This window comes from Canis lupus, chromosome 25 (assembly GCF_011100685.1).
Source record: "Canis lupus familiaris isolate Mischka breed German Shepherd chromosome 25, alternate assembly UU_Cfam_GSD_1.0, whole genome shotgun sequence".
NCBI lineage: Eukaryota > Metazoa > Chordata > Mammalia > Carnivora > Canidae > Canis > Canis lupus.
The window spans coordinates 9847886-9871101 of record NC_049246.1 but is presented as its reverse complement, the minus strand read 5'-3'; the positions used below and the strand labels follow the sequence as shown (position 1 = coordinate 9871101).

Here is a 23216-nt window from a genome sequence, read left to right as displayed (position 1 = left end):
TAGTCTGGCTTATCCTGGAGGTGGGTCAGTATGATTTAATTATAGAGCCTTGTTATGCCTCCCTCCAAACACCTGCCTATTCTCTAGAGCGAGGCTTTCCCCTGAACAGTCCCTCAGTCTCCTTCTTGGCACAGACGCTGCCTGCCTACCAATGCCGGCCAGTGTCAAGCAGTGAATGTGTCAGACACTAAAGGTATGCTTTTCGAATTCCCTCCTAGACCCAAAGGATGACTTTCTTCTGTGGAGGAAGACTTCATGTTCCTATGCAGGTAAACAAAAATCCTTGGCCTATTTGTCCATCCAGAATGAAAGATTTCCAGTAAAAAACTGAGCTTACTTTGGGGCTGGGGCTTTGTGCAGAGGCAGTCCAGGAGTCCAGGTACCTTTTGCTAGCTCCTCCCTCACTTGCACCTCCTCCAGCAGGTATCCCATCTGCTTCTTCACCTTCACTCGGGGCACTTCCTCCACCTGGAATTCTTCATCCTACCCCCACTCACCCTGCAGCTTACTGGTGAACACCTACCCACTTTTTATTTTTTATTTTTTTAAAAATTTTTACTTATTTATTCATGAGAGAGAGAGAGAGAGAGAGAGGCAGACACATAGGTAGAGGGAGAAGCAGTCTCCATACAGGGAGCCAATGTGGGGCTCAATCCTGGGACTCCAGGATCACGCCCTGAGTCAAAGGCAGATGCTCAACCATTGGGCCATCTAGGTGTCCCCCTACCTCTCTTTTAAAACTTAGTTCAGGCATCATCTTCCCAAGGATGCTCCTTTGAGCCATCCCAGCCCCCACCACTCCCAGGCCCCAAGAAGCATCGGCTCCTCCCTCTGTCTATCACAGCATCTCTCACTTGATTGTCCTATTTCTGGGACTGAGTCTGCACAGATCCCAGCTGTGAGGCCAGGACGATTAGGGACAAAGAGCCAGGCTCTCTCATCATCACCGGAAACAGACCTAGGCCAGAGCCTGAGACACCAGCCCCAGATGCAGCATGTCAGGCCTGTGTGGCACAGCAAAATTCTGAAGGGGCACTGAGAGGTCATGCTGAGTGCAGACCTGGTGGGCCAGCCAGCAAGTGGGGCCTAGGGGCAGGGCTTTCAGGCCTCACTCAGGAATGTCTGCTCTCAGGGGCGATTTGCAGCCTGGGAGCACTTTTCTTCCCTTTTCCACTCCTGAAAAGAAACTAACCTGGAGCACAGAAATACTGCAGAATACATGATGGTCTTCCTTGCAAGGAGCACAAACATGCTTGGCAGTGGCAGGGTGCAGAAGCCACCTGTGGTTACGTGAGAGTGATGACAACCCAGGCCCGGAGAGATCCGGAGCCCCGTGCTATGACCTGCCAGACTGTGGCACAGAAACACCCGTTCAGGAGAGCTTTTGAGCTAAGATCCTGAGTCAGTTGACAAAAGGGATTAAGAACTACAGAAAAGGGTACCAACTTTTTGCAGGCATTTCTTCCATGACTGTTCTTCAAGAGGCATCTGTTTCGGATATTACTATTAAGTTCACATTTTTTAGAGAAGAGAACTCTAAAAATCACAGCATCCATAATTCCCTCTCCCTCCCTTGAGCCTGGTTTTGATTTGAGCCTTCCTGTTCAGGCTGGGTGGCCAGGCATGCTAAGTACAATGTAACAGCGGCACTCCTAAAATTATAGAAACAAGTTTTTAAAAGCTGGCTTAGCTTTTAAAGATTAACTGAGCAAAGGAGCAAAATACATAGTACTTACTATCTGGGGCTGAGAAAGGTCAGGGACTTGCATCCACATCTCACAGCCAGGAGAGGAAAAGTTGGCATTTGCAGCCAGGCAGCAGCTAGGCCCCAGAATGCATACTTTTCACCCCAGTGATAGCCCACCCTCAGCATAAAGACCATAAAGTGAGGTGGGCAGGACATATAGGATGGCTACCCCTATCCTAGCAGGGCTATAGGGAGGCTAAGTTGGATTTGGGGGATGACTATTCATGGACGAGGATGAATGAGAGGAAGGAATGAAAAGCTGGAGCACCCAATGGGGGCTCTGGCCAAAGAAGCTATTGCCTGGGTGGATGATGCCTGAGAGCAGCTAGGGGACCAGCATGGATGGGTCTAAAGAATGTCAAGAGTCAAAATTAGAGAGATCCAAAAGATAAGCAAAAGCTAAGATAGGCCCTAACATTGAGGATATAGACAAGTGCAGAAGCCAATGAGAGGCCAAGAGACCAGCATGGATGAAGAACAAGAAGATAAGGTCCCATGTGGACAGGCAGTGTGGTGGCCCAGCTGGAGCATTGGTTGGTGCAGCCACCTGCAGACCACGGGGTCAGGCTATGAGGAGGAGGCCTGGGTTAGGGAGTGCCACTATAAAATAACTACTGGCATCTGAAGTCTGGCCACCAGCAGTGAAAAATGGCACCACAGAAAGAACTGGGGAGCATGCAGTCAGGAAATGTTTGGGTTGGATCTCTGACTTTCACTGGACTGGGAAGCCAGGGTTCTGGGCTCCTCCCTAAAAATCTCTCTTCTGCAGCCAGTCTCACTTGCTCTGCCTTCCTTGCTGAGGGTCCTGATGACTTAGGGCAAACTTGCCACCATGTCGCAGGCTATAAATTCTGGGCACTAAGCAGATACTAACCCATAAAACAAGAGCACAGAAGTCATTAACAACATACCAGTGATCTCATAATGTCACTGTGGAGATTTGCCAAGTAAATAATTTCCTTTCCGACCACCAAGTATCATAATGATACAACCAAGAAAAGTGTCTATTTATTCCTGGCCAGTCTCCCTCAGATTTACATTCCAATCATGAGATGGGAACTGTCACTGCATTTCAATGCATTACTTAATCAAATGGTATGCTGGTTGACCCCAGTGTGTCTTAAAGTTGGGATTATTTATGGATATGGTTTCTTGTGTAGGGTCACTGTGGGGTCTAATCTACATATATCTCTCAGAAGAGCTGGGAAGTTATTTGCATAAGAACCTCTGGGTTTCTTGGAAGGGTCTATAAAGAGGACAGTGGAGCAGCTGAAGGGTAGGTTCCCTCCACATTTAGGGCCCAGTTACCCCAGGGGAGACTCTAGCAAAAATCCCAAAGGGAAGCACTTTGGGAAAGCAAGCTCCCACACCACCTCAAGTCGAGTGAGCTAGTCAACACTTGCTCTGCTTCAGGTGACATCTCAGTTGGTACAGTCTACAATGATGCCACAAACGGCCATAGGCTCCTCAAATAGCCACAGGTTCCTCTGAGGCCATTCCTAGAGATGAGGATGCTCTTATGAGCCAGACCACAACTACAGGAGACTTCTACTACATTTGGCTCAAAACATTTCTTAAGTACCTCCTGGGGTGGGAGTGGTGGGCTAAAGGTGGGAAGCCAACACCAATAGGTGGGAATTTTGTCTTCAAAGGCTCTTATGGTCCAGAGAGGAAGAGAGAAATGTGCCATCAAAACCAGAGCAGTGGTTTACCTTTTATCTTATTGCTTTATGTCTTCCTGGTGGCTGGAGAGTTCTGTCATTATGTAATATACCTTTTTGTCTCTAGTAATTTTCTTTACTTTGAAGTCTACTTTAACCAGATGTTAATACAGCCACTTCTGCTTTTTATTACTACTACTATTATTATTATTGTTTGCATGGTATACCTGTTTCTATTCTTTTACTTTCAACCCACCTACCATTTATATTTGGAGTGTGTTTCTTATAAACAACATAGGCTGGGTCATTTTTTTAATCCACTTAGTCAATTTCTATCTTTTGTTATATTTAACCATTTACATTTTAGGTAACTTTTCATGCATTAGGGCTTAAATCAGCCACTTCATTATTTAGTTTGTTTCCTCTATTTCTAATTCCACCATTTCTCTCTCTCTTTTTTTTTTTTTTTTTTACCTTCTTCTGCATTACTTGAGCATGTTTTAGGATATATGATATATTTATAACATTTTTTAGTACCTTGTTCTGCAAAGTTTTCTTAGTGGTTGCTATAAGTATTAAAATATACATACGTAACTTATTGCAGTCTACAGTTATCAGCACCAACTACTTGTGAGTGATGGATAAAAACCTTATTTCCATGTTGATCCCTCTATATACCCCATTTTTAAACATACTTTTTTCTTATTTTTTTTAAGTAGGCTCCACGCCCAGTAGGAACCCCACATGGGGCTTGAACTCACAGCCCCAAGACTAAGACCTGAGCTGACATCAAGAGTCTTACATTTAACCAACTGAGGCATCCACACACCACTAAAATATACTTAAGATTCTTCTCCACATATATTGAACACTACATCAAATGGGTGTTAGAATTTCTGTTGAAACTTCCAATATGTTTAAGAAACTCATGAGAAGTAGGATAGTCTATTTACCCCCCCCCCTTTTTTTTTTACCCATTCTAATGTTTTTTCCCCTTTTCTGATCCAAGTCTTCTTCTGTTATCATTTCCTTTATGTATGGAGAAATTTTATCAGCCATTCTGAAAAAAAGTAAGTTTCCTAGCAACAAAATCTCTTACTTTTTTGTTATCTGAGAATGTCTATTTTCCCCCCTCATTCTTGAAAGATATTTTTGCTGGTTATAGAACTGGTAGTTGACAGTTCTTGTCTTTCAGTTCTTGAAAAATGTTCTATCATTTTCTTCTGGCCTTCCTGGTTTCAGATAAGAAATCTGCTGTTATTTGAGTTAGTGTTCCTCTACACATGATGCACATCTCTCTGGCCACTTTCAAGATTGTGGGGGGAGGATCTAGTTTTTAAAAGTTTAATTATGTGTCTTATCATGGGTTTCACACCATTTGGGTTTATCCCATTTAGATTTCACTCAAAGTCTCGTATCTGTAAATTTATGGCTTACCCCACTGATGCCTTCCCAAGCAAAGTGGGGCGCCAACTCCCACTGGCCCATTGCATCCAAGGGGCCCACAGACCGCTGGTAGCAGGGAAGCTGAGGGTTCCCTCACACTGCTTTGTTGCCGCAGGATTGGGGCAGTAGCTCAGCAACTTGTTGGGCCCTGCTGACACTGGGGAAAAGGAAGAGGGGATTCAGCATGCCAACTAGCCTCCTCCATCACTCTGCCTCCCTAATACCAGGGGAAGTGTCAGGCTCAACTACCTGCTGGACTCTACTGATATTACCCAGGGAAACTGGAGCACTGCCTGCTTTCACTGAGCAGAGACTAGAAGATCAACTACCCACTTGGCCCACTGACAGCTTCCTGTGGGGAATTAGGGCATCACCTGCTTTCACCAAGTCAGAGATGGAAGACTGCAAAGATCTCTGCTTAACCCTACTGAGCAGGAGACTGGAGTGCTGCTGCCTGCTTCTGTAGGGCAAAGGGTCATGGAAGAAGACCAGTTTCCTGTTTGGTCCTGCTGAAAGTCTGGGGGCAGGGTTTTCCTCGTGGTACTTAGCTGGAGCAGGACAAATATTGCCAGAAAGGTTTTCTGTTGCTAGGTGACCCCTTTCTTGGTCTTTTGGCCATGAGGAACAGACTTTTTTTTGAAGATTCTTTTGGTCTGTGCTGTTGGCAATTCCAGGTTGGAAGCTTCTGTAGAGCCCTGTCCAGAATATATAGAAGGCAACAGAGAAACCCAGGGGATGAACCACCATGCTGTTCCTCAAGTCCTGAGAACCCTGGGAAGTCTGCCTTCTTTCTGCCTTTTGGAATCTTATGTTTGTTGTATTATATCCATGGCCCTTTAGTTGTGTGAGAGAGGAGCTGGGAGGAATGGCACTGCTTCATCTTGGCTGTAAAAGGAAGTCTGTCTATATCTGGCATGTTTAGGAGAGATCAGATATGCTGCAAGAGACAGGCACTCATGAAGTTCCCTCACGACCAAGTAGGGTGGGAAAGTAGAAGAAGCCCATGAGATGGCCAAAAGCTTGCTGTGACATGGAAGGACAAGATTTTACTGCTCTAAACATAAAGTCTTTCCCACAAATTAAAGCTAAGTAATGATCCAGGAACGCTGCACATTGAACCAGTTTCAAAACATAAACTATAGACATTATATAGAGCACAGCTCACTTTCCCATGTTGGATGGATACTTTTGGTTACTCTTATTTATTACTCAGCAGGCTACCCAAAGTACTTAAAAAAAAAAAAAAAAAAAAAACCACCATGAGCACCATACGTAAGCCAACATTTCCAGATCCTAAATTCTAACATTTTTTAACTGTGGCTTTTTAAGACATTGCCTTCAAAGGCCCTTTATGAAGCATAATGTACACAAGGCACTGTGGTTGCACCCAAGCATGCTGGAGGAGCACGCGTGGTTAATTTAAACGGGCTTTCTGGGGAATGTGGCGTGAAGAAACCCAATCAATAGATGCTTATTGAAAAGGAAGACTTTGATACGCTCCAAGAGAACAGTGACTTTTGTCCTCAATTTCTGACATCTCTTTCAACGCAAAGTTTTAAAACATCTGTTTCTGAAGCAGAGCAGGAAATCTCTAAGCAGCCATAATTCTTCGGTTGTGTCATAGGCAACTACAGGCTGTCGGTGTTTTTTTTTAATCCTACCAGGAAATCTTTTTTGTTTTAAACTAGTTCAAAGCAGAGTATTTAATGGGCATTTATATGTAGGGAGAGTTTGAAAGGCCACTTTTACAAATGGTGTCATGAGATGAGTCACGGTCAGGGATGAGATTCTTTTGGATCAGTGGGGCTGCCTTCTTAGCAAGCTGGGGCAGGAGGGAGACCGCCTGATTCTGCATCAGTATCATAGAAAAGGCAAATTGCAAATGTTTTTGTCAGGTCCTTCTCTTCTGGGCACCTCTTTTAAGCAGGAATGACTGGCCCTTTGTTTCAAAGAATGGTTTTTGTAACTGTGTTTCCAATCTCTATGACATGGCTTGTATCGCTTTAGTGGCCATGGGTTAGACAGAGAGGGTGTGAGGGTTATGTGTACTTGGGTTTGCCTATGCGGCAGGGGGAGGTCAAGGTAGTGCTTTTTCTTCCTTGATGAAATATATGGGGTGCCATATGGCGGAGCAACCTGAGAATACCAGGTGTGCCCACATCAGAATCTGATGTGCTGTTACCATGGAGACGTTAGCTCCCTCTGCAATGCAGGGCTTCTATTTCTCCCCCCACTCTGAGGAGCTTACATGTCTAATAGATACAAAAGAAGTAAACCTTGAAGGCAAGTCTTTAGGAATTTCTGATTTCTTTTTCCTTGATTCTTCCTAGAGTTTTTTCCCTCTCTACTCATGGCTCCTACTTGAGCCAAGGCCTTGGGAAATAGTAACAATAATAGTGACATTTATTGAGATGGTACTTTGTGTTATACATACAGTATCTACTCTTTTAGATGAGAAAAACAAAGGCTTCAAGAAAATAGAGACTTTATACCAAAGTCATAAATCTCATAAATAAGCTATCCAAGATAGAACTTGAACCCAGATCTGACTTCACCTTGTGCATACTTCTTGCCAGTAATGAATTCATTACATCTGGAGTATACCTTTTCAAAGGATCATCAAACTTGCCCTGGCTGGGCTTTCCTGAGTAAATGTCCAATGTAATCAGAGATGGGAATAGACTAAGAACTGAGAATCAAAAGAAAAAGGATGTGAAGCTCCTGAGGGTTTTAGAATAGCCAAGTAGTGACTTACTAATAGGATATGCCATAATCACATTGAGAATGAATGGCTAAGTTTTACTGAACATCTATGTGTCATTTATTCTTTCATTAAATACGTATTAAGTTCTACCTCATGCCAAGCACTGTTCCGAGTCCCGTAGATGCAGCAGTGAACAAAACAAAAATCTCTCCCAGTGGGGACTCCCTGGACTCCCCAATCTGTGTGTCAGGCATTTGGCCCCAGAAACTTGGAAAGGGGTCCTTATCCTGAAGTTTACATTTAAGAAGCCAAGACAGATGCCCCAAACCTTAACTGTAATGCACTGTGGTAAGTACAGAGAAAGGTACAAAGTGCTGTGAATTGAATGGCAGACTATTGGGCGGGTGTGGGGGGGTTCTGCAGTTTTTCTCGCTAGCCTAGATGACCAGGGCCCTCAAGAGATCCCAGATTCACTGACCTGCCTTGAGGTCCTCTGGTGTCCTCTTGATGAACTTCTGGGAAGTTACCTGGAACCCCTTCAGGTAACACATAGTGGCAAAGGCCTTTGACATATAGACCCTTTTACCAGGTCTCCCTAACTTGTGCAATAAGCAATTGATTAAGTATAGGATTTTACATCTGCTCTACCTCATTTCATTTCTTTACATTTCATTTTGCTCATTATAGCTCTTCCACCTACTGAGCTCTTTTTAAATGTTTTAATAATTTTCAATATAATCTGTCATTCCCAGTTTGGGGCCATCTCAAAATTTAGTGTCTTCATCTTCACCTTCTACCAAAACACTTGGAGAACAGTCATGTACAAGGTCCCACAGCATGGTATTATGCCTTCTTTCTAGTACAGCACAAGTCTACTAATTAATGTCCTTTGATATGGTCATTCTATTAGCCAAGAACCCATGTAACTATCATTCAGGCTACATTGCTCCACCTTATCCATAAGGACATGGTTGGAGATGTAAAAGTCTTGGTAAAGATCCTTCTTCCACCTCTGCCCCAAAAGGCGCGCGCGCGCGCGCACACACACACACACACACACACACACACACACACACACACCTCTTATCTTGGTAGAAGGTTGGGGAGATTGCAACTGCTTTAAAATTCCAAATGAAACATGAGAATACCCAACTATCTGGCTCTAGCCAGCCTAGTACACTCAGGCCTGTTGTTTACACTTGGGTTTTTTTGCAATGGTGCCAAACTGTCAGTCAAACACAAATGAAATGTTACCAGACAACTGTCCCACTTTGTTTTATTAATTTTTAAGTAGACAGGCATGGTATCAGAGCAACACATAAACACAGTTCAGTGTTAGTATTAAATAAAAATTGCAACAAAGCAAATCTAATATATTTTAATAAAATGCACAGCTACGATTGCGCCGAGTGGTAATTAAATAGGAGTGATAAGACATTCACAACAATTGAAATAACTTTCTTATACAATAAAAAATCCCTGGGGTGAGAGGTAGGTAAAGAGAGATCCTAAAAAAGGAAGAAGGGATAAGGGGAAGGGAATTAGGACCATCTAATGAGATCAGGTGTAAGAGTGGGTTTTGCCCTTCTTTAAACCAAGCAATTCCAAGCACTGTAGTGTTTCTAATCCTTGAAGGTGTCTGAATTTACAAGCTAGGAATTTGGGCAGGGAGAATAGAGTCTAAGAATATCTGTTTGGTTCTTTTAAAAGAAACCAAAGAATTTTAAAAATCAAAATCAACCCAAGCTCATTCTAGGAGTATTACTAAAATACTATGGTAAAAGCGCCTCCCTCAAGAATGGCAAGCAACAAGAGAAAAGCAGACCTTCTTATGCAAGAGTTCTTTACCAAGGAAGCAAAGAAATAGATGATTCAATTAAAATCATCCAGGAAGCTTTTTTAAAAATCCAGACATCTCTATCACTCCAAAGCCCACAAAATCAGGATCTCAAGGGAGGGCATATAGGCATGTATGTTTTTAAGAGCTCCCAAATGGTTCTGGTAATCACCCTAATTGACTATCTAGAACCTTGATATATGTAAGTTTTATACCTAGGGGTAATTCAGAATTGCAGCCAAAGAGAGAGGAAAGATTGGGGAAAGCAAGCTGAAGAAATAGAATATGCAAAGTGCCACAATGTCAATAGGTGTAATAAAATTTAATCAGATTGCTTTTCTAACACCTACCACCTAGGGAAAGGGCACTTTGACTGATACAGTGGTTGGGGTGTTGTTTTGATGCAATATGAACAGGCTGAGTGGGATGTCAAAGCATGAGGTTTAAGATAACTCAAAAGAACTGGGCACTTGATTCACATGGGTAAAATGTTTTAGGAGGTAAAGGGAAGAGAAAACAAAAACAGAAATGGGCCTTTTCAAAATCTAATCAGGTTAATCTTGCCTCCAATCTCCACATGCCAAAGCATGTGTATGAGGAAACTGCGTACAGGGAGGGGGTGCTCTACCCTATATACCATGTAACCTCAACCATGTTGAAACTCTACAAGATACACAAGATGCTTTGTGACTTGTGTTGTCTAAATCGCTGATAAAACACAAACACATTTAAATTGTTCTGGTCACAGTTCTAAGAGATTTCAGAACTGCTGATCAAGATTTGTACAGTCATTCACCTATAGGTGCTTGCTTGCGAGCTTCCCCTCAGGGAAAAGAGTACACTGTATGTTAAAGGCTCACTGAGGCACATAAGCAATCATCACATGTGCTCTCCTTTTGAATCTTATTTGTCGGCCTCTCATGAAATAAGCACTTTTGTGAGTAAGAACCATCCCATCTTCAAAGGAGTGGCAGTATCTATTTTGTCTCTTTCTGTTGTCTCCCAACTATGGTCCTCTGCCTGGGAGCTCCTCCAGTCACTTCCATCTGTTTTATCACTTTTTCATTTGTCATTGACCTCAGAATGTGAAATCTCTGAAGAGCAGATATGGGGTGCTGGGAAAGCCAGTGGCTGAAGAAAGGCCATCCACATTTCCCAAAGGCAGTGGTGGGTTATTTTTATCAGTTGAGCACCATAAGGACTTTAGAAGCCCATGGAATACCCACTGCACAGCTTGCCCTCTGTTTAATGTCTCCAGCATCAGGAGTCATCTGCCCACTGTTCCCTCACACAAAGGCTGGAAGGAAACATACCACGTACTACATACAGGTTTTATTTTAAATCAAATAAACACAGGGCGCAGACTATTTATAAAACAGAGACACAATTTGCCTTGGCAGGAACTGTGACTTACTATAGTACTGAACAACTCTTGGTGCTCTGTAGATGCTACATCATAAATTTAAATAGGTTGCCCCTATTACAAAGGTGGTTAGAAAAAAAAATGGACAGAAAACTAAGTCAGTCTTCATTCCAAGATTGACCACTTGGGTTCTGTTTCATTTCTTGATTTCTCAGATGGGGTATGACTTCAGGAACAAAGCTGTTTTCTTTTACAATTAGCAAAGCGGCAATCCCTGTCTAACATTTTCACAAGTGGATGTTGTGAATAGAGTACTGTAGTGAAACCTTGCCTTGTAATATTGAGCAAATCACCTTAGTAGGCCTCAGTTCCTCAACAAGAAAAACAAGAGCACAAGACAAGGTCTCTAAATGTCCACTCAGCCCTAAAGCTATCTGGCTTCTCAATTCTAAAACTTTCAAATAAGAAAAAATGAAAATAAAAAATAGCCAAACTGAGCAATCCAGTCACCCAGCATGATGAGTAACCATGAGGTGGACAACTGCATGGGTGGATGGACATCACCCATGGTAGAGTATATTATTATTCCCAATTATTCAACCTCCTCTCTGGAAGAGGATTATACATCTCCATCTACTGACATGTGACATCTTGCGGAAATAGTATTTGCCAGTTTCACAGACAATGGCTTTGTCTATGTGACTTATTTTGACCAATGGGTCACAGAAGAAGTAATGCATGCACCATCAGAAGTTAATAACTTTTGAATGCTTCTGAGCCCTCTTGCTCTTTTCCCTGTGTCATGAAGATAGGGGGAGCTACTGAAGGCATCACAGATCTCAAAATGAAGACAATGCAGGGAGCAGAATCAACCAAGGAAGAGCTGCAAATGACATATCTAAATGAGTAAGCAACACAAGCCACCAGAACATTGGGGTTGCTTCATTTATCTCAGTCCTACTTAGATAAAGCTGACTGATTCACCACTCACCACTGGGCATATATCTTAAATACTCAAAGAATAATAAGATAGATTGGCTATTGTATACTCTCAGAATGGAAGCTCCTGGCCACAGCAGCCTTATAATTCATATAGCACCAAGGACACCAGAAATATAAAACAATTCATATATGTAAAACCAGCTGCCTCCCACGGCAATTTGGGGATGGCATGACACTGCCATCATAGCTATGCCCTCACTTCAATATACCTAACTAGAGTCCAATGTGATGAAGAGGGACCCTGGTCTTAACCATCTAGAGGCCCCAGGCCACTGCCTATTGCTAAATTCCTTTAGATCTACAGGAAACCTTGATCTATTCCTGGAGCCAAGTCATGTAACCTTTGAAATTTCATGATAGTTCTCCATTCAGAGAGGTCTGTACTTAGATTTTTTTGTGGTTGTTCATCTAATGAGAACATAGTATTTAAAAATTTCTCAAAAAACAAATGGATTCTCTAGCTCAGTACAGGAAACACTGAATTCAATGATCTGTAAGGTCCCTTCCAATTCTGAAATAGGTCCATCTTAAAGCATTATCTAATGCAGACATAATTTTCCTCGCCATTTCACAAGGTGGATATCATCTCTATTAGTGGCACACATCAACTTGATGTAGCAAATTAGGGCAGAAAAACAGGTGAATTTTCCAAATGAACTGACAGGATAATTTAGGTAAAGTGAACATGGTAATAAGGCAAACCTGTCCCCATTTATCAGACTTCGTTCAGAAAGTGTGTGTTACTTTAAGAGGGGGAAAAAAATCAGAACCAATTAGATTTACAATCTGTGAACATAGTCAAAACAGAGAGCTCAAATCTTTTTCTTCATTCCTATATAGCCTGGGGGCAATAGCCAAAAGAAATTACTATTAAGTGTGAGTAATGCAAAATAGATTGTGTGCGAATTTCAATCTGAAATGTGTGAATTTAATATACAACTGCAAATTAAGAAGTGCCTTTTGATTTACAAAGTAGGCTTGGTTCCTATGTGGAAAAAAATTCTATCCTACAGACTACTCCAAGATGGACTAACAGACTGCATGTGATCCTGGAAGAACAAGGGGGAATATTGTAGCACTGGGACAATACTGTGGCTGCAGTGCTGTACCATCATCCACGGCACACACAAATCAGACCACTGAGAGGAACACTGTCATTGTGTCTCCACAGCCAGCTGTGGCCAGAGCAGCCACCATCCCAGTACAGAACATAGGCAAAGCAGTTTATCAATACAATAACCTGGAATCACAATAAGGTGCCTTGAAGCTACACAGAAATAAAAGAAAATGATATTTGTGTTTATTTAGACCATGTCCATAGACTAGACACTCAATTGTGTTCTAGGCTTTCTGCTTCAGAGCTGATTTCAAATCCAAGCCTTGCCATCATCCTGCGGAAAACATGTTTCTTCATATCCATGTTCCTTAGAACGGTTTTGCTTACAAGGTCACAGTGAAGAAAGAAGACCCCCTTGTATGATTATAGATTCTCACTGCCCACTGGGATGTAAGAAGCTACAATATACAAAGTACAGGAAGCAATGACTACACTGCTCCCTACCTTCATAGAGCTCACCATGTAGTGAAGAACTAGCGGGATTAAAGAACTTGCTCTAATAAAACACAACCATCACTTTAATACAAAATACCAGAAAGGTGATGATGACTAGCTCTACCTGGATTAGGAGTCCTTCCCTCATCACCTGCCAAACTCCTCTTCCTGTTTCCGAACATGGCTGACATCACATCATGTCCTCTGTGAAGCCTTCTTTGTCCTTTTCCTCCTCTAAATCACTTCTTAGTCACATACTCACTGTTACCAATGCATAGTATTCTGTGATGGTTTGTTTTTGGGCTTTCTCTAGCAGGACAAGTTCCTTAAAGAAGGGTTTTTATCTAGAATCTGCTGGGCATTCAGTAAGTAGAATGACTTAATAAAGGTCTAAATAGACCTACATAATAATCTTTGCATAAGATTCAAATTAGAAATAGATGAAAAAATAGGTCTTGGCTAGGTCCTCCAGACCCCTTCCTGCATAATCCCTCCTGCATTAACACAGAAAACTTCCTTACATGAAAAACCTTGGAAGGCTCCACTCTATGGAACCTGAGACCCTCTGACATCATCTAACACTTTTTCTTCCTTGTGAAAAGTGGGGCTAACACCCTACAACTCCAGTTTGATTCTTAAGCAAGGTACACAAGGATCTGTGTGATCTTCTACATGTGTATACATCTGCAATTAGAAAAACAGTGTGTAGCTTGTAAATTCCTGATATAAAGAGCCTCTTTGTTGAGAACTCATGCTTGCTTTTCTGTTTCTATCATAAGTAAGGAGAAATGTGATCATGTGCTGAGGCAAGAGAGTTCTAATTGGGTGCTACCACTAAACTCCAGTTTTTGGATGAGGAAAGGTATTAAAAGAAGTGAGAACAGAACCCCCTCTTCCTCTTGCCCCTACCACCTTTGCTAGAAAATGGCCAAACAGTTCCCACAAATGCCTGGCAAAATGTTTCTATGTACACATGTCTACAACCACTAGGTAGGCCACGCCAGTTCTGGGGTTCAGAACCTTTTGGACAATTAAGAGAATCTCATCTTTGGCAAAAGGGTAAAGCAGTGTGCACACTGCCTAGATAGAGCTCAGACTGTATGCCTCAGAGAATAAAAGGGTAGTGCAACACTTTGGTCTATTTCTGGTATCCTCAGATTTCTACTATACTGCAATAAAAGTGGTGGAGTAAAGTCTAGCTCAGAAAAGAGAGTGGCCTTAATTTTGGCAGATCCCAAACAGCCATTTACCCCAAGTCAAAAATGGCTCAAGGCAAATCAATCTGACCTTATTATTCACTATGCCTGGCAAGGGTTAGGAATATTATTCATCATTGCATCCACTTATTTCAAAGGGACTAGACTGACAAAAAGCTAGACTAGGTATGCAGGGCTGCTTTACTTGCAGAGAAAAAAGAAGAAACACAAAATAAAAACAGCTAACCAGTGGTGTGCTAGTAAACTGGCTCTCGAATGGAGTGTGCAGAGGAAGCCTCGACTTGTAGTAGTGTTTACTGATTTCCATGGTATAAATACACCCACTGAGGTCAATTCCAAGCTATTGATGATTAGAAGACTTGCAGAATTCCTTAATATTCAGCAACTGGCTCTGGGAAAGCCTGTCATGTGCCAGCTTAGCACACATTTACTGAGAGTTTATTGCAGTGTCAGAAGCTGATAAGCACTTTAAATGTAGTATCTCATTTCATCTCCCCAGCAGTCCTATCTTATTCTTATCTCCATTTTCAGGTGGGATAACGGAGGCACAGAGAGAATAAGTAAACTGCCCATGGTCACAAAATTTGGAAGTGGCAGGGCTGGGGCTAGAATCCAGGTTTCTGACGCCATAGCTGACGTTCTCACAATACCATAAGGCCTCTCACGATCCAATCAACTGGCCCCTTGTGTAAATGGCTAACAGATCTCTAGCCAGACAGCAAAAGTGAGGTTTTGACCAGAGTATACACAGTGCAAATACGACCAAACATCTGTGGTACATGGCAGGCTTTATATAGTCACAGAATACAGCAGGATTCCTTCCCTTTGAAAACTCCATATCCTCCTTCCTCGAGTCTCCCTTCTAGTCTGACTCTCATACCTTAACACTTTCCAGTTAGTAACTAAGAATCTCTGCTCTACTCTTTATTTCTCCCTTCGACAGTTCCATTCACATTTAACTGAAGAGTCCTCCTACTCCTTCCTCCTTCACAAGCGAGGAGAGGCCAGCCAGGAGCAGCACCACCTTCATCAGCCGACAGCCGATAGAGAAGGACCACAACTGGCACTTCTGTAGGGGAAGTTCTGAACATAAGCCACAGAAGCTGCTGTGGACGTTGGCACAGGGACCCCTGACAAATGAAAAGGAAGAAATGGACAGTGACATTCATATCTCATCTCCAAGTCAGGAATTACTTTAAGACTGAGAAAAGGAAAACTCACAACAGAATTACACCTGTCCCAAGGCATTCAAGGACGATCATGTCCAGATGGAGCAGAATTGAGAAAACCATTGGTGGGACCCCCTGAGAACTGGAATTCCTGGGCACATGCGGATCAGGGAGGCAGGCAAAAGGAAGACCTAGTTCCTAACCTTGAGTAGATGTTTCCACCGCTCCATGGTTTTCTTGCCAAAAACAGTGAGTCTCTGACTAAAAATTCTAATATCTGCAACTTACACTTGAAATAAATTTCCAATTTCTTTAAAAATCTTCCACATGAAGCAGTTCACAGGTGTTAGCCAAAGGTAAATGAAAACTTCTGCATAATTAGTCAGCAAGATTTTTTTTTAAAAGGATTTTATTTATTTATTTGAGAGAGAGGGAGAGAGAGAGAGCACAAGCAAGGTCAGGGGCAGAGGGAGAGGCAGACTGAGCAGGGAGTCGGACAGGGGACTCCATTCTAGGACCCGAGATTATGACCTGAAGGCAGACAACTGACTGAGCTACCCAAGTGCCCCAGTGAGCATGATTCTTTACATCATTTTTTAATGGAGCTCATGACTTACAATTGCAGCCACTGACTTATTTCTTTCACTTGGATCTATGTACTTTTATGAAGTAACTTTTCAACTACAACTGTAATTAAACAAAGCACTGACATACACTGAATCACTGTACCCCATGAGGCCATAGTTCAAAAAAAAGAAGAAAGTATATTTAATCTCATGGCTCTCGGTACAAATATTCTTCATAATTTTGAGTGCATTTTGTACCAATAAAATTATTTGCCCGTGTTTTCATGTTTACAGTCTAAATTTTCTAATTTTATGAATATGGTTATAAATTACATACAAATACTACTGCAAATTACAAATATTCTGCAAACTAACAACATAGAGTGGAAAGTTCACAAATATCTTATTGATGGAGAGGCATCATCACAGAAGTCTGCAGAACACTGTTCCAGACTACCAGTGACAGTGACCAGGATAATCAAGCCCTAGAAGTTGAATGAGGAGGTCCAGTTATGACGGACTTACAGGCCCAGGGCTTTTGGGAGACAGCAGAGCAGGCACTTACTTGTTTTCTATAAATACTGCTTTTTAAAATTTACCTTAAAAATCTTATAAGCATATTTCCTTTGTAAAGGAAAATAATTTAATTTCCACAATTTACCTTGTGGAAAAACACAAGGTAAAAAGGAAAGTATCCCCTCATGCAAGAGGTTTTTCATTTTGATTTGAATTTAAAAAAATAGGTGTTAATTCTTAAAAGACATTCATTAATCATAAAAATTTTCCTAAAATATTGAGTTCATTTACATACAAACTAGGAAAAATATGTAACAAATTGGTATGCTTTGAAAAGTACAGAAAATATGTTTTCCTTGCTTTCATCCCACATTAAAGAATTTGGAGAAAAAAAAATGAGTCTCCACCAAGAACTGGAACTAAAGAAGTTATTTTTTTTGATTAGCAAATATGTATTGCACACAATTCTCTAATGAGAACCCAAGAAATTGGTGCCTTTCTTTTCATGTATTTCTAGCTCCATTCCTTTGTTGCTATGTTTCAGCAAATCTCTCCCAGAGTCACTCTGGTGTATGACATACTGTCCAATTAGCTGGCAACATATTTCCCTTTTACCTTCACTGAAATGACCTTACTCTTTCTAGGAGGATTTCATACAATCACCCCATTGAATTAAAACTGCATGAAAAGCTGTACTCACAGACCAACTCCTAGGCAACACAAACCTGTTGAACTAAATCTGAGGTGAGAAATATTCCTGAAGAGAGAGGAGAACAATTATAGTCATTTCCCAATTAATTATTAATTTAATCCAGAATACAATGTCTTGCTAGAATGTGTAACTACAGGTAAAAAAAAAAAATCTGTAAGAATTTAAGCAGTTTATGAATGTATACATGTATATTTGAATGTATATACATATTCATCACATGTGATGGATCCCCAAAACAGTTAATTTCATTTGATATGTCTGATCAACCCACATTTGTCACCTATGAACTTAGGGAGGCAGTACAGAAAACGTCAATGCACTGTGTTTTCAAGAGAGCACACTGTTATTTATTACAAGCTTTTTGCAGAGACCTGTTTTGAAGAGAAACAAATGAAGCCAGGGCTTTCAGTAAAGGCAGAATAACTTATTACACTAAATTCAGAACTATCTTAGAATTTAAAATATGGGCTCTGCATTGTTAACCCAACTAAAATATTTCATCCACATTTACCTTTAGAGGAAAAAAGTTTTTGACTGGAGAAAAGGCTTTTTTTAAAAAGGCTGATGGAATTCATGACAAGGGTTTCTAAAGCTGCTTGGAAACCAAATTGTTCTTAAAAAAATATCTCTGATGAGTTAAGTGCAAATGAATCAAACATATGGATTAAATTTCCCTTAAAATACACAAGGGTTTAAAAATTAGAGCAAATATGCTTGGTAAAGTACATTTGAAAAATGTTACAAAACATATTTCAAAATGTTTGAAAAATAGCTTGAGGTATTTTAACAAATTGCAAATGAAGCTTGATTCATCCATCTCTAATTACATAATAATTACTAACACTATAGTTTAGGATTTATGTTCTGTAATACAGTAGTCATACACCATGATTAGCTATTTGTCTAAAAAAGTCATTCAAGATGTGCTAATTGAAAGCATTTTGAACATTCAGAACCAAACTCAGCTCTGGGATAGCTCTGGGGTAGTGCTACAGACACCAAACCCAGAGCCAAGTACACAGAGGCAGTTCTCCTGGTAACTGACAGTGATCATACATACAGCTAATGACTCTGGAACTGTCATCTAGTGGGCAGAGCACTGTCGGGGATCTTATTAATAAAAATAACTGATAGAGCTTTATATTAAGTTAGTGGTCTAAATATAATTCATGGAAATTTTCAGAATGACTGATTCATGTAATAAAGAGTTTCCTGAAAAACAAGTAGGTGTATATTTATACTCTGATATAGCTCTGACAGTGACATTCCCCAATTCATTTCAATCCCACAACACAAAAGCCTAAAAGTCTCCTGGTTAAAAAAAAAAAAAAAAAAAAAGGCATTTCAGGTGAGGCGCCTAGGTGGCTCAGTCACTTGAGCAGTTGGTTCTTGGTTTTAGCTCGTGTCATGATCTCAGGGTCACTGGATGGTGCCCACATCAGGCTCCACACTCAGCAGGGAGTCTGCTTGGGGGTTCTCTCTCTCTTCCTCTGCTCCTCCCTTGTTCTGTGCTCACTCTCTCTCTCTAAAGTAAACAAATCTTAAAAAAAATTACAGGAAAGAGAAGGTAAGAGTAATTAATTACATCAGAAAAATGAGTGGACATAACATTTATTTCAAGAATTGAGTACTTTTGCATTTACACTGTTAAAAGTAATCCTGGAATATGGCAAAGGAATAGGCTCTAGAACTAAACTGACCTAATTCTATTCCTTCTTCCACTTCTCAGGGGCCTGACTACTAGAATAAGTCATTCGATAAACTTCAGTTTCCTCTTCTCCAAAAAGAAAATAATGGTATAGCTTACAGCCAATGTACAGATTTAATAAAATAAAAGTATCTAGCACATAGAAAATATTATAAATGTTAGTTCCAATCTATAATGTCAATTTATCTTATACTTCTTAATAACTACCACTAACTTGGGTGAATAGTCTGTATTGGCATCGTGCTTCAGATGCTTAAAGGTTCTTAAGAAATGTTTCTACTGCCTGGCTTACTTTCTCTAAAGCTTATCTGCAGCATCCATCAAGATCCAAAACAGATATAAGTCCTATTTCCCACTTCAAAATGTGGTCCTGAGTACAGATTGTAAAATTTCTCTGGGTTTGGGTCTTTCACTGTAAGATAAAGAGGACTGGACCAAGTCATTTGCTCCCAATTTCATTTGCTTTGGGTTGCTGTTAAGCACCTCTCAAAACTTACATGAAAGGTCCAGAGAAGACCTTAGAAAAAAATAAGAGAAGAGTTGGCCATAAAACTTTTCTGATCATAAAGAGGATAGGAAGCAGTCACTGAACACACTGCTCCTCTCCCTTGATTCCTTTCCCACCTGCCCTCGTGTAATAGGACAAACGGTGGTGAGCAAGGAGCTGGACACATCTTGGGGGAGTGTCTGTGTCTATCTCAGCTGCAGAGATGCAGGCAGCTGGATCTGCCTGAGGTCAAGTCCAGCCAGGGAGGAAGGAAAGCATGCTGACCCTAGCCTCCAGAATCCAAGCCTGAACTGAGAGCCCACACAGCCCTTTCTGGCTATCCATTAGCAAGGCAGCAGCTGATGCTGGCCATACTTTCCCCCACAGTTTCCAACTACATTCCTGACTTCTCTGGGCAAACACCTCAACATTCAAGTATGCTCCTCCATATAAGCAGTCACCATGTCACATCACTAGGCAGCACTGGAGACATGCACTGGAGAAAGTGGCAAGGACTGAAGGGAGTGGGAAGACTCTAGCCACAAATGTTTCCTATTTTTTGTCCCATTTATCGAACTTTTTTCCTTAATAGGTTTTAATAGATCAAATCTTTTTAAAAATAGATCAAATCCTTAATAACAGTCATGGCAGAAGGATGGGGCTGTGAAATTAAACTGATGCTAGGTGCTTTCCAGCTATAAATATTCTACAACTACACAACATAATCATGCATAAACATCTACTTTACACTTGGGTCTACCAGGAACACTTCTGGCAACCAAAGATAAAGCTAAAAAGACCACAGCCTAGAGAAATGACACAAAGCACTAAAGCTCAAAGACTACCAACTCCCTACTACTTACTCCTCATCCCCAAAGAGGAGTTAGGCTGTCCTCCTAACTTATCCATAATCCTAACAAGTCTTTAATGACTGTTTCACTGGATTCACTACAAACTGGAGGGAGGAACTAGAAGAGGAATAAAAGTTGTCAGCCTGAAAACAGAAGAGTAAAAATGCTTTAAATAAGAGGAAACAACCAAAACTCAAAGACCATTTAGTGACAGGCAGAAAAGCCCTGCTACCCCATCTGCTAGCTGCTTAGGGGAACATAACTTAAGGATTAACTCTGAATCACTAAGAAAAGGGTAAGTTCAAGTTCTCCATTTTACAAAGTCAGAGAACAAGTATGATACATTTCAACAAAGTTTCAATAAAAGCCAATTAAAAATAGATTAGAATATGAAAAAAGATGCTCAACCTGTCATTACAGACCCGGAAATTAAAACAGAAATGTTATACCAGTACACATTTATTAGAGTAGCAAAATCAGTAGCAAAATGACTGACACCACCAAATACTGGAGAGCACATGGGGTAACCTGAACCCTCATTCAATTGTTGGTGGGAATGCTAGATGGTAGAGCTCCTATGGAATATGGTTTGGTGGTGTCTTACAAAAGTCCAACATACTCTTAACATATAGTCCAGAAAGCACACTCCTAGGTATTTACTCAAATGAGTTGAAAACTTATGTCCACACAAAAAACTGCCCATGAATGTTCACAGCAGTTTATAGCAATTTCTAAAACTTTTAAGCAACCAAGATGTCCCTCAAACAGATGTGAACATCCATGTAACAGACAAAAAGAAATGAACCATTAAGCCTCAAAAAGACATGGAGGAACCTGAAGTGCAAATTGTTAAGTAACTGTAGGATTCTCACTATATAACATTCTGGAAATGGCAAACTACAGAGGCAGTGCAAAAAAAAAAAAAAAAATCACTGCCCGGGGACTATTCTGTATGATCTTGTAATGGTAGATATAGGACATTATACTTTTATCAAAGCCCACTGAACTGTACAACACAGAGTGAACCTTAAGGTAAACTATGTACTTTGGTAATAATGTATCATAGTGATTCAAGCATAACAAGAGTATATATACCAAGGTGAGATGTCAAGATATCAGAAAGGGGCTTGGAGCATTGTGAGGGGAGCAGAGAAGGGAGGAAGAATTCACCTCACTGTTGAGATTCTCCGCAAATCTACACTGCTCAAAAAATACAGTACAAATTTTAAAAAATAGTTTTGGGAGATTTATAAAATAAGATACAGTCATCTGGAAAATTCACCATATGGAACATCCATTTTGCAATGATGTTACACAAATAAGGCCAAGTATATTTATTAAACCAGTTAGAATTAACTAAAAAGCCACTCTTACCTTATCTGCATCAACACTGAAATTATCAGTATAATGTATGGCAAACAAAAGAAGTCAGTTTTACAATATGTGGTTTTTAAGAACATAAACTCCGGGAAAAGTCACTCCTTACTGGTGAGGGGTTTGTTACTTTCACTGGTGGCAGTAAATGGACCAGTGATTGTAGATCAAATAGGAACCACAAAGAAAGCAACACTCTAGGAATTTATTACCAAATCAGAACCTATACACAGACAACTAAGCTCATGGGACTAGCAAAGTAGCAGCTCAAAATGTAAGGAAAAGCACTGTTTAAGGGATAACAATTTAGAAACATCTTTTTCTTTAATTAGGTTTGAAACACTGAGAGACAAACACTGAAACAAGAATCTTAACCAGACACAAACCATCTTAACATGTAATGATCTACTGGAAACTCTCCACATTACGATAACTGAAGGCAACTCCCTGCTACTGTACCAACACATGAACAGACCTGTGTCTGTTCATACACAAAATGTATCTATTTTGTGTTTTCATAAAATACGTGGGTTCTTAGAGAATGGACACAAGAATAACTGGGTTCCAAGATTTTTACATTAAGTTTGCATTTATCAAACTATGAGAAGTGAAGGGAATGTGTGTCTTGTTTGAAATAACTCCTTGAAACAAAACACATCTGAATAAAGAAGCACACCAAAAAGGGAAAGAGTCCTCCAGACATTTCACAGAGGCTTAATTTGGAATAGATGGCTTTGCAAAGGCAAATTATTTTAAATAAAAATTTCAAGATTAAAAAAAATGTAGTGGGAGGAGGGCAAGAGGAGAGAGAAGGAAGTGCTTAAACAAACAAATCTGCATAGATGATGAAGAAAATATAAATATGGTTTCAGTTCATTCCTTCCTAAAACTATGCCTGGTTAACTGAGGTAGACTCTGAAAAAAACAAGTGCAAAGATTCAGGTTTTCCAAAGGGCAATATATAGTCATTTCAGAGGTGGTAAAACAAAAAGTGTGTTTTATGAACACAAAATTAAATAGGAGCCCTTTTATGGGAAGAAAACACCTTCATACTAATTCCCTATTTGTTATGCCAAACTTCCAAATGTATAAAACCTACATATTGCCAGTGACAAAGCAATATCCACGTTATTTATAGACATATATGAAATAAGGTTGATCAAGAAATGAGAATGGTAAAATAAAAATAAATGTCATTCATTACCTTAATAATTATCCTTTCTTTTTCTTTCTTTTTTTTTTTTTTTTAAATTAACAAACAAGTCACTTGGAAATTTAGAAATACCATCCAGTTAAAGAGTTGT

General features: G+C 40.4%; 1 protein-coding gene and 1 non-coding gene across 3 annotated transcripts in view; both read right to left on the bottom strand.

Moving 5' to 3' along the window:
• KATNAL1 (katanin catalytic subunit A1 like 1) overlaps positions 1–23216 on the bottom strand; it is a 114169-nt gene that overhangs the window by 10403 nt on the left and 80550 nt on the right. Inside the window, exon 12 of one of the 2 annotated variants that reach the window (XM_038573355.1) lies at positions 19008–19032. The exons of the other annotated variant lie outside the window; for it this stretch is intronic. The gene's annotated coding sequence lies outside the window, so the exon portion shown is untranslated. Of the gene's footprint in view, positions 1–19007; positions 19033–23216 lie in introns of those variants that run through there. 2 annotated transcript variants of the gene reach the window in all.
• On the bottom strand, positions 19934–20078 carry MIR8825 (microRNA mir-8825). Its single transcript, NR_128766.1, has one exon. It is a non-coding gene; the product is annotated as a microRNA mir-8825 (primary transcript).